This window comes from Prenolepis imparis, unplaced genomic scaffold, assembly GCF_030444845.1.
Source record: "Prenolepis imparis isolate NDT839.2.m4 unplaced genomic scaffold, iyPreImpa1.0 SCAF_11, whole genome shotgun sequence".
Taxonomy (NCBI): Eukaryota; Metazoa; Arthropoda; class Insecta; order Hymenoptera; family Formicidae; genus Prenolepis; species Prenolepis imparis.
The window spans coordinates 16,100,904-16,114,159 of NW_028141169.1; the positions used below are offsets into that span (position 1 = coordinate 16,100,904).

Sequence of the window (13,256 nt, forward strand, 5' to 3'; positions counted from 1 at the left end):
ATCTGGTATGTATCTCTCCTTTTTTTTTTATTTTTATTTTTACGATTAACCGTCTCCGGTCAGCTGCTTCGCCTGCCAGATCATAGTCTTATTCCCACGCCTGTGATTTTTCAATCATCGCCTTGCATTCTTTGAAAGAAAAGAATCGTGGAGTCCACAGGACGTAACACCCCCCGCCTTAGACAAATGTTGGGGTGTAAAACTCGATATTTGCAAAGAGAATTATATGGATTAATCCGATTCTTTTCTTTCGGAGGAATCACGACTTGTTGATTGGAAGGGCTCACATTTAATTTTTATTTTATTAAATGTGTTACCTTGAATTATTAATTATCTTCTTAATTGTGTAAAGAAGGAGGAAAGACAAGGCGACCTCCAAAACCCCTTCCTTTGTTCTTTCGTCCTTCTTGTGTCGTTTTATTCTTTACTCATAGCTTATTTTTAATTGTACTTATTTATTTAAATTTACTACCGCTAATACATGTAACGCAGGTGTGGAGCCCTTTTTCTATCGTATGAAAATTCTAATGAAAATAGAGGGATATATATATATATATATAAAATATATATATGTTATATATAAAGAAAAAGAAAAGAACTAGGCACGTTTTTATCTGCCTGATTTTCGTCAGTAGTAAATGTCAGTTCTCTGGTGTCAAGTAGCAGGTCCCTTCCTTTTATTGCTCTTCTACCCCTCTGGGGATCACAGCTTGACCCCAGCCTTCGGCCAAGTATGTCTGGTCAACGTATAGGTATTCTTCTATGCAGTCCCTGCAGTTTATCGCCGGTTTGATTGTTACTATTACTTTATTGCATTTAGTGCAATTTGTTTGGTCGTCAGCTGATATTTTGTGGACCAAATTATGCGGTGGTATTGTTGCATATTCTTGGTTTTCCTCGGCTGATATTTTATCATAGCATTCTTGACAAATTTTGCTGCAGTCAGTCGTGTCTTGATAGATTTCACCCTCCATTAATGTAACACACCGGAGTTCTGTGAGATTTCGGTATGTTTCGGGGTGGTCTTCTGGTTTAACACCGTCGATTGGGCCTTGGCGTACTTCTTCCGGCATCTCGGGTGTCCATTGGAGATGGTGATATACTGGCATTGTTATACTGCAACCGACGATCAGGCAGTATGTTTTGACGATAATAATAGAAAATGGTTCCACTTGTTTACAAAGTATTATTATTATGAGGTTAAATATAAGGTATAAATTTACGCATGTAAATAAAAGAAGAAATACATATATTCATGATAAGTATATAAGAAACTTAAACCTAAGAGCGCAAATGTTGAAATATTACCAATAACGATTCAATATATATATGGTATAATAGTAATTAATACTAAAGAATAATATGATATGATAATGTGTAGCATCAATAATGACGCTATAATTATAATATGCAAAAGAAGTACATAATATAAAGAGGAAAGGTAGGGTGATATAATGACTAATGATAATAGAGTAATTAATATTTGGGATATATGGGAGTACTTAAACGCTTGCGTAATTCTAATTAATACATAATTCAAAATTCAAACGAAGTAGTAGTAAGGTAAAGAAAATTTAGGGTCTATAGGAATACTTATTGTTAAACACTAGAGTAATTCTGAATTAATACACAATTCAGATTTCAAATGAATAGTGGAGTAATAAAAATTTAGAATATATAGAATTATTTAAATGCTACAATAACTCTAAGTTAATACATAATTCAATTTTATATATATATATATTTTTTTTTTTTTTTTTTTTTTAGACAGGGTTCCACGTCGGCGGTGACTTTTGTACAGATCTCGACTTGGCCTAGTCGGAACAATGCATCTCTGAGGTTGTATGTTGTATCGAATATTTTTCTGGTCTTGATATGGAGCTTCACCAAGGCCGCACCTTTCCTTAGAGGATGGACTATATTTATCCATCCATCTTGTCCCTCTAAAAGGAGTCGACACAGGTCTCGTGTCATTATTGGCCACGTTTTCCTACCATTAGGGGCTGCGATGTGGGCTAATCCACATATTATGGCTTGCCAGGATACCCCCTTAAAACGGTCTTCTAGGTGATACACTTCGCTCATACGGCGCCACCCTGTTCACCATACTGTTCTTCCCCAGTCGCCGAGCATTATTTTGACCATCCAAGTGTTTTTATTTATGCTTTGTATAAACCCTCGCTTCCATCCTTTCTTGTCTTTAACCACGACCTCTAAGTCCTCCTTCATATGGTGAGGGTATACGAGCAATGAATTGGCTCTCCTATCCATCCGGAATTGGATTTCTTCTTCCATTTCCAGGAGTTCCCTTGCGCTATTTTTTAGTTGTACCCAAAACAGCGAGGGTGATTCCGCTCTTACTACGGTCACCTTCAGGCGACCGCGAGTCAAGAATTCAGTGTCGATGTAAGAGGTTTCCATTTCTGAGGTAAAAATAAAGATAAAATATTTATGTATTTTTGTGTGGAGAATTTCGGGGGGGGGGTTTAATTGGGGGTATGCCTTAATCTCCTTAGCTTTTCGATTCTCTGAGTTCGAAAGTATACGTAGCGTCTTCCCGTGGGGGAAGGAGAGGATAAGTAGTTGTCGCAGATGTTTTGTTTTCGGTGTGGTAAATCTCGGGCGCCCCGCTGTGTTGGGGACCAGGGGCCGGAGCGGTGGGTTTTTGTTTTTTGAATTGTCTTGTTTTCAGATGTATCAGCAGATGTGTTAAAGAGTCCCATAAGGCTCCGATTAGGTACAGAGACCACCCGTACACTGTGTGTAAGGTGTAGCCGTGTACTATTGTGTCTAGTGTGAGTTTTATGGCTCTAATGCATAGGTATATTCCGAGTAACCCAGCACTGAGGTTTCCGAAAAATAAGAATTTATTCCAAAATTTGTTCCATGTAGACATCGCTATTTTTTCTATAGTGTTTATATCCAGTAAATTGGAGATCGACCCCCCCTCTAAAGACATGGATCTTCCCATCACTCCTCTCGCTAGAGAGTTGAGAACTGCGGGTCTCTCGGCTGGAAACATTATATGGTCTCGCAAGTCCTTTAAATCGCTTTCTGTATATATGCCGCTTGTGGCAAGCGATCCGGGGCTGATGTATTTCCATACAGGCTTGGTTAATGGCTTCATGGTAATTGGCGGTATACTGTCCACTGGTCTTGGCATGAGTTTATACCAAGAGTCCTCCAATTGGTACATAGAAGGTGCTAATGTATTACATGTGGTTTGCGTTCCTTGTCGTAATAGTATATGAGTTTGCGGGGTTAAGTAATATGTTTGATTTTCCCGTAACACGGGTAATTGATTATAGCAACGATTGATGAGCAAGAGTTACTTCGACGGGTACACATTTTACAATGTGAATTACTTCTCCCGCTAGTAGAGCCATATAACCGGGCCCTTTCATTAGGTGATATGCGAAGATATCTGGTGATTGTGTGGCAATTGCTAAAGCGTTTTGTAACATTCGTTGCTCTAGATTGCATTGTTGTAATAGGATATCGTGATAAAGCTGGGTGATTTGCGTGCGGATATGTTTTTCTACGTACACAAATTTTGAATTCATGTACGTGAAGATATCGAGATTTGATATACGTGATTGTTTTTTAAAAACGGCGGTTCCTCGCACTGTTTCGAAAATCATTAATTTAGGATGTTCGGTACGTATTATCGAATATCCGCAGACATCTTGTTTGCCCTTACTGGTTAGAGCGAATATTGTGTCTTGTGTGGTGAGAGAATATACTGTTTGGCCTTGCTCGTCGTCAATTATTTTGTAGGCGTACCCCTCGAATAATATTCCATAGTTATTAAATTTACAGGGACCTGCAGGTACGGTATTCCAATACGTGTCTCCTCCTTCGATGTCTACGCAATGTGTAGAGCCGAGTTGGCAAGTAATGCCGGATCTGAGTTGTACTTTATTAGTGTTGATGCGTACGTCGGCAGTGTAATCCTGTAATGTGATTTTTACAGTTCCGACTACAATGACATCCGACCATGTTCCGTAAGGATCTGAGTATGCTCCTCCGTGGCATTCGCCGTAGTTGTCTACTTGACCAGCTAACGTAATCGGTCTGGTTATTGTGCGATTTAAGTCCTGAGATAAGAGTGCGTCCTACTTGATAACTTCCGTAACTATGCATTCGCCTGCAAGCCTCGCGAGTTATTTCTTCTATATATGAATATTTTCCGTTATGTACATCCATTGTGTGAGAAAACATTCCGCATTTCTTGACTAATCGGTCGATTTCAACTTTGCACTGTATTACGTGCACTGCTTCGAATTCATTAATTTGTAACAGCTGTACGTAAACTTGATCTGGTTTAATTTCTTTACGAGGGATATCGCATTCCTCGATGTTTAACAATGATAGCGTGGTTAGGTTTGCGGAGGAAGATCCACAGTCGTATCCTATTAGCCCATGTGTTGGATGCAGGTATACTGCTAGTATTATTAATATTGCGATTAGTCGTCTGAATTTGCGATCCATCTGAAATATTAATTATTTTTGTAGGTGTGTGTATCTTTTTCCTCTTATAACCTTTATGTATTTTTACTTTATTTTTATTAATATTATATTTTGTATTTTTATTATTTATAAAAAAAAATTTATTTTTGTGGAAAATTAATCCTTTTTGTTGATTATTTAGTGGTTTTAATGTAGGAAATTCGCAATCGGTTAGGATGCACGATTCGGCTATTTTTCTTTATTCTAATTTTTACATTACTTTTATTTAATATTTCTAATACTTCGTGGGGTCCTGTATAATGATCTCCGAATTTTCCGGGTTTTGGACCTTTTAGGAGAAACACATGGTCTCCCGGTTTGAAATTTTGAGGATTAATCTTCTTGTCGTAGTATGTCTTGGATTTGTGTTTCGCTTCGATGACGTTTTCACGAGCGTTTCCTTGAATTGTGTGAAGTTGTGTTACGAGGCTTATTAGATAATCGTCATAATTTGATAATTGATCGTTCGAAGGTAAAATTTCATTCGATGGAGTTCTAGCTATTTTTCCAAAGACTAGTTCGTATGGCGTATGTTTGGTTGCTTCATGTATGCTAGCGTTGTAATTAAACATCGCAAGGCTTATCCACCTGTCCCATTGTTTTTGTTCGTTTGCATATTGTTTTAAATATTCTCCTAATGCGTGATGCGATCTTTCTAATGAGCCGTTGGATTGTGGATGAAAGGCCGTTGTACGAAATTTACGAATTCTAAATATTTTTGCAACCTTTTTCATTAGGTCACTAAGAAAATTTCTTCCTTGATCCGTTAATATTGCCTTTGGCGCTCCGAATATGCAGATGAAACGATCTACGAAAGCTTCCGCGATAGTTTCGGAGGTTTGGTTTTGTAATGGTATACCCATACAGTATTTGGTCAGCTGATCTGGTAAGGTCAAGATGTATTCGCTGTTTCTTTCTGTCTTGGGTAAAGGTCCGACAATATCCATGGCTACCTTGTCGAAAGAAGAGCCTGGTGTGTCTGTGATTATCATAGGCTGTTTTGTTTTGACGCGTACTAATTTTCTCAGTTGGCACTGCAAACATTGTTGTATGTATCTTTGAACGTCTAGTTTTAAGTTTTCCCAATAGTAATTGTGTTTTATTCTATTGTATGTCTTAGTGACGCCGCGATGTCCTCCTATCAGCGAACAGTGCATCTCACCAATTATAACGGATCGTAGATCTTTCGGTGGATATTTAATTTGTCCGTTGCAAATGATTATTTTGGTAGTGGAATTAATGAATCTTAATTGCAGTTGCGATTTGATATTATTCCATGGAACGTTGTTGATAATTTCTTTTTTGCAATGCTGAGTGTTTCTAAATTTAAATTTTCAGTCAAATTTCGTAAGTCGTGTATGACCGCTATAATTTGGTTGAGAGTCGCTGTGGGGCCTTCTCGTTCCGTCTCACTGATGGGTAAGACTATGTGGTAGTAGGTTTTGTATTTTATTGCTTTCGCATTACCTAACTCCAGGGGTCCTATATTCGGGAGTTCGTTTCTTTCGAAGTTTTTCAGATCCTGAGTCTAAAGGTTTCCGTAAATGTCGACAAAATACGCGACATTGTCTTTTCGCAGAAATAATAGTTCGCGAGAATCTATAACGTTGCTTTTAATTATTTTATTCTCATTGATAGTAGGTTTTATTTTTATTTTTCTTGATTTTAAATTTTTATTGATAATTTCTTCTTCGTCGTCGCTTTCTTCCCTTTCTTTTCCATCTGTTTCTTTGTTATCCTGATCTTTGTCTGGCGGATCGTTTCTTTCTTCTATCTTTTCAGTATTGTTTTTGTTGTTATTATGATTTTCATTATTTTTCTTAATATTTCGTTTTGTCGTCTGACTTCTTGTTGCATTCTGTTTTGTTTCGGAGGATCATGTATTAACGCTTTTTCGATAGTATATGACGCAGGAGGTTCGTTTAGTTCTTCGGGGGTAAAAGGTATAGAATCAGCGTTATTATCAGGGGGGTCTTCTTCGAATATCGGTTCTTCAATTTCTTCGGTATCTGACAAATATAGTTGAAAATCGTCGTCTTCCTCTTCTTCGTCATCGGTTTCTTCCAGCATTCTGGAAATTATTTCTGCATCTTCCGGATTATTTGGATTTAAAGTTTTTCGTTCTTTTATTATTTTGCAATCAATTTCTTCAAGATCTACTGGGTTTCTTGATAATGCGTCCGCATTTACGTTAGTTTTTCCTGCCTTATAAACAACGTCGTAATCGTATTCCGCTAATTTTAATCTCCAGCGAAGTATTCTCATATTTGCGTCTTGCGCGTTTTTAAACCACATTAAAGGTTTATGATCTGTAACTAAGGTGAATTTTCTTCCATATAAGTATGGTCTGAAGTGTTTAACGCAATATATTATGGCTAGTGCTTCCTTTTCGTAAGTGTCGTATTTCGTTTCGTCGTCCGTGAGTGTTCTGGAAGCGTATGCGATAGGTCTGTCCTTGTTTATTTCCCCTTGTGAGAGTATTCCTCCTACGGCTAAACCTGACGCATCCGTAGTTAAAATAAATGGTCGAGAGAAGTCAGGGTATTGTAGTACTGGCTCTTCACATAATTTTTGTTTCAATATCTCGAAGGATTCTTCTTGAATTGATGTCCATTCGAAACGAGTGTCGTTTTTTAATAGATTTGTTAACGGTTTTGCTAGTTTAGAGAAATTTGAAATAAAGCTCCGGTAATATCCGGCAAGTCCCAAAAATTGCTTAATATTTCTTGGGGTTTTCGGTCGGGGAAATTTATGTACTGCCTCTAATTTTTTCGGATCTGATTTTACTCCATCTCTGCCAATTACGTGTCCCAAATAAGTTACTTCGGTTTTTAAAAATTCACATTTATCAGGTTGTAGTTTTAAATTAGCTTGACGAAGTCGTTCTATTAATGCGTTATATTTTCGTTCGTGTTCTTCTAAGGAAGTAGCATAAATAACAATGTCGTCCATATAAACAAATAATTCTTCGCCCTTTAATCCTGTTAATACTAAATCCATTAGGCGCAGGAGCGTTTTTTAATCCAAAAGGCATTCGATCGAATTCGTAGTGACCGAAGGGAGTAGTGAATGCAGTTTTGTGACTGTCAGTAGGATCCATTTTTATTTGATGAAATCCAGATGCTAAATCGCATACGGAGAAATATTGCGCGCCCCCTAATTGATCTAATATATCTATGATGTTAGGTAATGGATATGCGTCTCCGATGGTCTTGTCGTTTAAACCCCGAAAGTCGAGGACCATTCTCCAGCGCTTGTTTCCTTTGGAGTCCTCTTTCTTCGGCACGATCCATATGGGCGTATTGTATGGCGATTGTGAGGGTTTTACGATGCCTCCTTCTAACAGTTCCTCTACCTGCTTATTTATTTCTTCTTTATGTAGTTGCGGGAATCTGTATTGACGAGTGTTAATTGGTCGATCATCTGTGGTTGGTATTTGATGTTGGAGTACATGAGTTGCAGTTAAATTTTCTCCGGGAATATGAAATTGGTTTTGACTGTTTGTTATTAATTTCTTTACACTTTCTTGTTCTTTTTCATTTAGATGTTCCAATCGTAATAATTCGGTAATTTGTATAAAGCGGTCTTTCTCCTTTTCCTCGGAAACCACTAGGCAATTATGCAAATCGTTGCTTGTATCGTTAATTTGTTGTTGTTTTCTTTTATGTTTAGATTTTCGTTTTCGCATAAATTTATCTATAATTTCTTGCGATTTATTTAATAAAGACGTCGAAACTTTCGAAGACGGTTTGGTTCTGTTTTTCATGCGTTTAGAGTTTTTAATGTTTAATTTTTCAATATTTAAATATTTTTGTGCCTTTTCAAGAAGGTCTTTTATAGTGACATGGGATGACTTTAATTTGTCATTGTGGTCTTCTGTGAATAATCCAACTTTCGGAAATTTGATATCTAGAAATGATAAGGAATTTTTCTCTCTTAAATTAGAACAAGATTGTGTCAAATCGCGTAGTGAGGTTTGGTAACTTCCCTCCTCGCAATTGACGGAGCTAGAATTTTCTGTCGAGGTTTGGAAATTTCCCTCCGAAATTCTAGAAATATCCCCTCCAGGAGAGGTTTGGTAACTTCCCTCTCCAAGGGATTTTGAATCATTTAAATTTATGAGAGAGATTTGATAATTTTTCCCTTTATTAGAATTATTCAAATTTTCAGGAGAGGTTTGATAACTTCCCTCTCCAAGAATTTTCGAATTATTAAAATTTTCAGGAGAGGTTTGGTAACTTCCCTCTCCAAGGATTTTTGAATTATTAAAATTTTCAGGAGAGGTTTGGTAACTTCCCTCTCCAAGGATTTTTGAATTATTAGAATTTCCGGGAGAATTTTTATTCCCTTTGTCAACATTAATTTTGTTTGTCTTTCGAGTTATTTCAGTAAATTTTTCTTCATCCTCGAAATTTTTTTCTTCGTCTTCGATATCAATATAAGTTTCGTTGGTGTTCGTTGGTTCTTCGTTTATAGACGAAACTTCATCGTAATTGTTGACCGTCGGACAGTCGGATTTATGGTCGTCAAATAATTGATCCAACGGCTTTAAACGCAAAGTGGGTACGCGGACTTCCACTTCTTCGTCTAAAGTACTTATAACATTGAGATATGCTTTTCCGGAGATGTTCTCTACAATAGTGTCTCCTAAGTAAATTCCATGTTCTATTTTTAATTTTGGTATATATCCCACCTTTATTTCGGGGTTTTCTATCCTTACATAAAATAATGATTCGGATCTCGGAGACACTATTATAGACCGGTGAGAAAAACGGTATGTTAACTCCGGATACGGTCAGATATCCTTGAGCGTAATCTATTTTCGATGATGTTTGTTTAAAGAAATCATTTCCCAATATTCCGGATTGTGGAATCGGAAAGTCGCGAGATACTAAATGGAAAGATATCGGAATTCCAAGGAGATTTAAAGCGACTTCTCCGAGCGTATATACGGGATGATTATTTATACCATTTAATTTTAATATATTTGTATAGTTAATTTTTAGAGTTTTAGGTATAAAATTTTCTTTAATTATATTTGGTCCGGATCCCGTGTCTAATAGAAAGGTTATTTGCGATGGTATTTCGTTAATTTGGACCTGAACAGTAGGCACGCGACTATGTTTATCGAGGTTTACTGTTACGGGTCGTATGTCGATGGTTTGACGGCCTACTTGGCTTCTTGAGATGTCGACGGGTGTGAAGTCTGTCCGGCCCCCCGTTGTGCACCCGACCCCGAGGGACCTGTGTAGTTTCCCTGATTATTTTCTTTTCGACGATTATTACTTGCGTTGCGTAACTGACAATTTTCAAGGAGATGGCCTTGTTCTTTACAATATCTGCAAAATGTATCGTTCTTCGTTGTCAGTTGTTGATTTATTTTAACACGACCTTAGCGGAGTGTCCGAATTTATCGCAAAGTTGGCATGAAACTTTCGGTCTACTTTCCAAACTTCTTTCTTCGTTCTGTTTTTTCCAACAATTATTAGCCGAATGGCCAGGCCTTTCACACCATTGACAAGTAACCGTCGATTTATTAATTTGTTGTTGGGAAGTATTTTGTCGGCATGATTTGGCGTCGTGACCGGTTTTTGAACATAATTGACATATAGTAGTTTTTTCTTGAATTACGTTTACTGACTGACGAGCGCGAGGATCGCGTTGGCGACATTTATCCGCACTGTGGCCGCGTTTTTTGCATATTTGGCAAATTAAAATCTCCGTTCCGTTATTCGTTTGAAAATCGTGCCCTTGTAAGGAAAATTGAACGAGCTTCCTGCAACTACTTGCGGCATGTCCCTCTTTGAAACAGATCTGACAGATTTCCCGCACTTGATTAGTGTACGGTGATTGGCCTGTTTTAACGCCTTGGCCTTGGCGCAAACCTGTCATCTCTCGAAGCTCTCTTTCTATCCTTAGGGCGTCGGCGACAGTTTCTTGTACGTCTAAATCTCTAGCGATTCTCTGCTCTATTTCAGGCTTTAGCCCTCTAATAAAACACTTACACATGTCTTTTTCTACCGTTATTTTTATATTTTGGTTGGGTAAAATGTGACCGGAACTTCGATATGCTTCTAATATTTGTTTTCCAAGTAATTTAACTCTATTTGCGTAAGTGACAACATCCTCTTCGTTCCTTTGATAAATACATCCTAGTTCTCCTTGTAACTGATATACATTTTTAGTGGGTCCATAAATTTTCTTTAAATAAGTAGTTAATTGCAATACAGTATCAAAATCTTCATCCCGAATTGTTCGACGCGCTTCTCCCACTATTCTAGTTCTTATAATTTTAGTAAATTGAGCCTCTGCTTCCTTAGGAAGCATAGCTTTCGCTTCCTCGCAACCCTCGATAAAATAATTTAGCGGAATGTTACTACCGTCAAAAAAGGGGACGGCATCTACCGCGTATTTTAAGGTAGCAAAGGGGTTAGGTTGCGCCATGTTAAAAGAAAATAAATTTTCGGGATCGCTTTCGATATCAAATTTTTCGATTTGATCTTTTATTGTTTCAGTAGTTATATCGGCAGAATCGTCGGAATCTGGCTCGGGCGATTCGACTACTAAAGTATTTTCAGTTAAATCGAATTCTGAGGAAGGATCTTTTAACGAAAAATTTATTTGGCGAGATGTCGAAGTTGAAGGTACTAAAGGTGTGGATGTGTGAATTAATTCGGAATCAGATGGTTTAGATTTAGATTTGCGTGTTCTATGTGGTGTTGTTAATGCAGTTTTATAAAGTTCTTCTATTTGATCTTTATCAGTTTGACCTCTTGTTCCTTTACTCATTACCGCTACCAGGAATCGCACATTTCAATCTCGGACGAGCCCCCAATTTTTATTTATGTTACGTCCAGACTCAAGGAAGGAAGAGTCGAAAGGAAGGACGTGACTAAATTTATCTTTTCGAACGACGGCAGACTATCCGTCTGTTCGACCCGAACGAACGTCTGGGCCCAAATAGGTCAACGATCGCAAGGGTCGCTCTTACTCTATTTAAAGGGCCGTTCGCTCGGTGGTCCCTTTTTGGCAAGAGAATTTAATCTCTTTTACGCAGGATGGGACCTTGTGCGATCCTGGTTTACGGGAATGAGTGGGAACGGGTTATTAATAAATGAAAATCATTTATGTTGAAATTTATAAATTTATTCCTAATATAAAGATGAAAGAATTTATATACATAATAATATTATTGACGGACTTAGTTGCTAATGAAGAGTGAATGTATGTGTATGTGTCGCGGGTGATACATTAGTACGGAGGTCTTCAATCGGGGCAGAAAGGGGTAAGAGTTATTGTTTAAATTTTAGGGTCCCGATTGGTGGTTACAATAATTTAAATGGTAATAGGTATATAAAATTAGTGTCCATGTGTGTGCGTGTAAGAGAGACTTCTAGGTTATATGAGTTCGGTAATTATGGCGGTGGAGGGGGGATAGGTTCGTAGGAGAAGGTGTGCAGGGACGGCTAAAAGATATCTACGCCCGGGAACATACCAGGGGATGATGTTATTCCTATCAGTGGTCTCTAGAAATTCGCGTAAGGCCTCGTGGTCTACGGAGCCTGGACCAATCGTGAAAGCTCCCTCAGGGACTTCTCGTATCCCTGGGAGCTGGTTTATCAGCCAAGCTCTAAATTGCTCGTATGAGAGCTTGGCAGGCGATTCTGATTCCTCGGAATCGTCGTCGCTGATATCTACTATCTCAAACCCTTCCGGATGTTCCCTATTTACAGAGGACGTTGGGGATGAGGGAGGAGAATCTTCAAGGGTGATTGTTGAGGGAGCCGGAGACGGAGATCTAGGTGGGTCAGGGCGTTCGGGAGAAGCAGGGGGAAGAAAGGGAGAAGGGCTCCGCGGAGAATCGGCGTCCTCAGAGGAAACAGAGGAGTGAGGGGAAGGGGCCCGCTGAGGTATAGCGGGTTCGGGAGAAAGAGGAGAAGGAGTTCGCGGGGAATCGAAAAATTCTGCAGAAGCAGAGGTAGCGGGAGACGGCGTCAGCGGGGTTTCTATATGTTCGGGTGAGGAAATAGGAGAGACCGTAGGATGATATGTATTAGTTGTCTCTGTGTGGATCGGTGTGTTAATTTTTCCTAGGGAGCCGAAGGTTTCGCCCGCAGCCAGACTCCGTGCCAACGTTTTCTTTAACCGCCTATTACGCCGGTTTCGCGCCAATTTAGCAGCGGTTCGCGAGGGTCGTCTCCTTGGATTTTCCACTACGAGAGCGAATAATAAAGTAACCGGACAAGAAGAGTTCTTACTGAAAAAATAACTCTGGGAGTTCTTGTAAGAGAAAAAAAAAGTATATATATATATATTTATTTTTATATAATTTTGATATTTTAATTATTTAATAATTTAGTTAGTTATTGTATTACTTATTTGTTCATTCATTCAAGAGAGAGAGAGAGAGAGAGAGAGAGAGAGAGAGAGAGAGAGAGAGAGAGAGAGAGAGAGAGAGAGATAGAGAGTGAGAGAGAGTAAATCACAGATTGCTCCGCTATCGCTGGAAATCCGGAGTGATTTCAAAAGATAAAGGGATGATAGAAATCACGGATTGCTCCGCTATTGCGGGAAATCCAGAGTGATTTCGAGAGAAAGAGGAGATGGAAGAAATCACGGATTGCTCCGCTATCGCGGGAAATCCGGAGTGATTTCAAAAGGTAAGGGGATGATAGAAATCACGGATTGCTCCGCTATCGCGGGAAATCCAGAGTGATTTCGAGAGAGAGAGAAGATGGAAGAAATCA

The 13,256-nt window shown here is 38.5% G+C and overlaps 2 pseudogenes; both read right to left on the minus strand.

Annotated features, from left to right (window-relative positions):
* Positions 1-2,493: 2,493 nt before the first annotated feature.
* LOC145943249 (uncharacterized) lies at positions 2,494-5,666 on the minus strand (annotated as a pseudogene).
* Positions 5,667-9,679: 4,013 nt separating this feature from the next.
* LOC145943250 (uncharacterized) lies at positions 9,680-11,298 on the minus strand (annotated as a pseudogene).
* Positions 11,299-13,256: the final 1,958 nt, after the last annotated feature.